This window comes from Cynocephalus volans, chromosome 1 (genome assembly GCF_027409185.1).
Source record: "Cynocephalus volans isolate mCynVol1 chromosome 1, mCynVol1.pri, whole genome shotgun sequence".
NCBI lineage: Eukaryota > Metazoa > Chordata > Mammalia > Dermoptera > Cynocephalidae > Cynocephalus > Cynocephalus volans.
Window position 1 is genome coordinate 123,452,080 of NC_084460.1, and position 4,381 is coordinate 123,456,460.

Sequence of the window (4,381 nt, forward strand, 5' to 3'; positions counted from 1 at the left end):
TGTTATGCTGAAGACTCTCAATGTCCACTCCAGCCCTGATCTCTCTCTTGAGCTTTGCACCTCAATATCTACTTGCCTACTTGTACATCCCATCCAGCTGCTCCACAGACATCTCAAATTCAACATGTTAGAAAATAAACTCACCATCTGTCCTCTATCTCTCCCTGGCCCCAACCCACTCCACTTCTTATAAACCCCATTTTGTGAAGGACGCTACGTGCACTTAGATCTCTCCTTCTCCTCCAGCCTCCACATCTGTCAAAAACTGACTCCTGTCAGATCTATTGCTTAAACATCTCTTAAATGCACACCTCTCCTCTCCAATCCACCATAACTACCCTGGTTTCATGTCCTCATCACTTCTTGGATTATTTCAATAGTTTCCTAAAGGATCTCCTTGTTACCCTAAATCTGTTCTGCCCTCTGCTGTCAGGGGAATTCTTTAAAGGAAATTTTATCCTGTCTCTGCTTGTTTATGATCCTTCAAACTTAGGCTGTGCCTTCGGGATAATCATGACTGGCTGCCTGGATTCTGGGCTCCTTGTTCTGGCCCTGCCCAGCTTTATCCTCTATTATTATTACCTGTAATAATACTATTCTACTTCATCTTTTGTTATTACTACCTTTTGGGCATTTTCTCAAAGCTATACCTGAAATTTCCCCATTTGTCTATTTAATTACCCAGAACTTGGGTCTTTAAACCACACTGACCTCCCAGGAAGCCCACAGCTGGTACTGTATAAAACATCTGCCCCGCCCCACCCCACCCCACTGCTGCAGGGTCTCTGAGTTGTCTCTTCTCTCTGGCACTAGCTCTTTGATCCAGGCGTCATCTCTGTACCTAACTTGGCTCTCAGCTTCCCTAGCTTCACCCTTTCCAGCATTTGGCTTCCCATTGTGATTAGAGTCACTCCCTGGAGCTGCTCTTGTCCTTGGGCACTTTCTGTTTCAGGTCAGTCCCCCTAGGAGCCTAGCCTGGGTTGTCCTGGCAGACTCAGAGGGTACTGAACACTAGGAAAAAAAAAAAAAAAAAAAAAACCTTCCTGCATTCTAGTCTTAGCAATGCCAATAAGTAGTTGTATAATCTTGAACAAATCACTTGCCCTTCATTTCTGAATCCTAACAGTAATAGTAATAAAAACAACTACTACTAATAATTACTGAGTACTTATGAGAACAAAGTTCTAAGAACTTTATATGGATTATTTCATTAAAATCTCACACTGACCTTATGGCATCTCACTATAATCCCCATTTTACAGACAAGAAACTAAGTATTATGATGATTATATAATCCCCATTATACAGACAAGATACTAAGAATTACAGTGATTAAGCAGTTTGTCCAAGGTCACACAGCTAAAAAGTGGGGGAGCTGGTGTTCAAACCCCAGCAGTCTGGTTCTAAAGCATGGCCACACTGCACTGTCTTCCCTCTCAATCGGCAAATCACTCTAGAGCCGTGCAATCCCAGGTGTAAAATAAGAAAATGAGTGCTCTTGCCTCTTCCAAATGTAATATTCTATCAAAACAGACTTATTAGGATCTAATGAGTTATGGGTAAAGTGAGTGTATTTTGAAGAGGAGTCAAGAGATGAAAAAAGTTAAATTCTAGGTGCTGATAGTGGAACCCCTAATAGTGGAATACCATAAATTATGATTGATTACATACTACTAGACAGTTGTCTGCTTTTCTGAGAAAAGCCAGCCATTGTTTTCTTTTTCCTAAATATCTAGTTTTATTTTTCTGAACTGTAGCTATGATTCAAGTTTAAAAGCACACAGTAGAAAATAAAAATTACCTATACTTCTGATTAACATTGTGTATTTACATGTGCCATGTATAAAAGTGGTAGCACTGTACTTTCTGCTTTTTTACCTTTAAGCTAAACGCATTATGAATTGTTCTATAATACAATTTTTAATTACCTTATGGTATCCCATTATGGATGTTTCATAATTAACCAATTACTTATTTTTGCACATTAAGTTGTTTCTAAGATTTTTCCTATTAGAAACAATGGCAAAAAAAAATCCACGTCACTAAAACTTTACAAACATATATGATTATATCCTTAGAATAAATACCTAAAAGGTGAGCTACCTGGCTAAAGTGTATATGTATTTTAAAGGCTTTTGACATATACCACCAAATTATTGTCTAGAAATATTATATTACCATCAGCAAATGATAAGGGTATATTCTTCCCTCCTGAGCAATATAGAGGATTTTTGCTTGCTTGCTTTTTAAAAAACAATATTTGCCACTTTGATAGAGGAAAAATGATACTTCACTGTTTTAATTTGCATTTATTTTGCTTCTGAAGAAACTAAACATTGCATATTGGCTATTCATTGGCTCACGACCAATTTTCATGCACTGTGAAACAAAAAGAATCTCTTTTAAAATTTTAAAAAATTTAGTTATTGAAACAGAATTAATTGTACATATCTGTGGGGTGCCGCATTGAATTTCAATACCTGTGTGCAATACATGATGCTCAAATCAGGATAATTAGTATATTCGACATTACACAATGTAATCATTTTTTTGTGACCCTTTACAAATTCTGCCATTCACAGCAACATGGATGAACTTAGAGAAAATTATGTTAATTGAAATAAAACAGCACGGAAAGAGAAATACCATATGTCCTCACTCATAAGTGAGAGCTAAAAAAAGAAACAAATAAATAAAAAAAGAAAGAAAGAAATATACAACAATCATAATAATTTACTGAACTTTCAAAAGGAGAGAACAGAAGTGAGGCCACCAGAAGTGGGGGGAGGGGAGTGGTGACAAAGAGAATCTTAACAAGAACAATACAGACAGTGGCCTGTGGTTCCATAGACCTCTGCAGGCAGTGCTAGCATCATTAAGTAGTATCACCCCTAAAGTTCCACAAAAATTATAAATTCTGAAATTCTTATTTCAGAACAAAGGAATCTTTATTTGGAAATTAAATTCAAATCTTCTAAAATAAAAGCAGCAAAGCTATTTCCCAAACTATTAGGCCCTGAGTAGCTAAAAGTTACTCACATTTTCAAAGAACAATAATAACCAGTAATGACTGACCCCAGCTGCCACCATCCAAGAGAAGGGCGGGTGTGATTCCTTCCAGGAAGTCCCTGTCATGGGGACCTGACCTGGCATGGAGAAACTTTGTGGTATACAGCAAAGCAGGCAAGATTTTCGCTCTACCACTTATGAGCAGTGTGGCCTTGGGCAAGTTACTTATCCTCCTTAAACCACAGCTACCTCATGTGTAAAACAGAAAGATGATAATATCTGTCCGTAATTCATTGCAAAGATAGTGAAATAACACGAGCAATGTACACAGCACATCTTGTGTGTTCAATACAAAACAGCTCATTGCATCGCCTCTTTCCACTACCACACCCTTCCCAGAATCTCCCACGGCCTATTTGTGACTTATTATCTGCGTGTTGCATTCTCTCCTTGTACCTCTCCTTCCTCTTTCTTTTCCTTGGCCTCTCTGCTCTCCCTTCTCTACCTCGTTCCCCACGCTTAGGACAAACTGACCCCGATATACAAAAATCTTACTCCCTATCATTTGTCATCCTTATGCAGACATTCGAAAATTTCCTGATTCTTAACTTAAAACCAATGACTAACATTCACTATTTGAAAAACAAATTGGCAAAACCGAAATGAATCACTTAAAAAAAAAAAAAAAGAAAAAGAAAAAGAAAGAAAGAAGAAACCATCACCGAAAAACTGCACTTGGCTCCTCAAATAAGTCTCACCTTCATGTGGGAAAGATCTTTGGAGGGAAAGAGGCTTCCGCACCTAGGAGCCATGAACCTAGCTAGGATGGATGCTCCGAGAAGGGGAGAATGGCTTCGGGCTTTAGCTAACCTTTGACAGCACAGATCCCTTTCTCTCCCAAGTGCAGGGTAGACATGAGCAGACATGCTCTGAACACATGAGCATTCTCAGGCAGGAAGGACAGACGTCAGAGCACCATCCTCAACTACAGCCTCCCGCTGAGATCACAACTCATAACAGCCTTTCAAAGAGTAAGAATAAGAACGATCACTCACCATCTGGGACCCATCTTGGCAGCTCCCGCCATGGCCTGATGGTTGGAAATGAGCCCAGTCGTCGGTCTATTAGTCTGTGTTACAGGAGAAGAGCAGCCCTTCCACGCCCAGGCAAGCCTTCCTCGACAATGACTGCATGCCCAGTAAACTTTAATAGAAGTTGTTCCTCTTTTCTCTACAGATTTTGCCCACACTTGAGGAGAAGATTTAACCCTTTCCTTGCATTTTCAACTCATTTGACCCAGGTCTAAATATATTTTTAAAAAATAATTCAGTGGTTTGAGCTACAGGCATGATGTTAAGGTGAGGCTGATTAA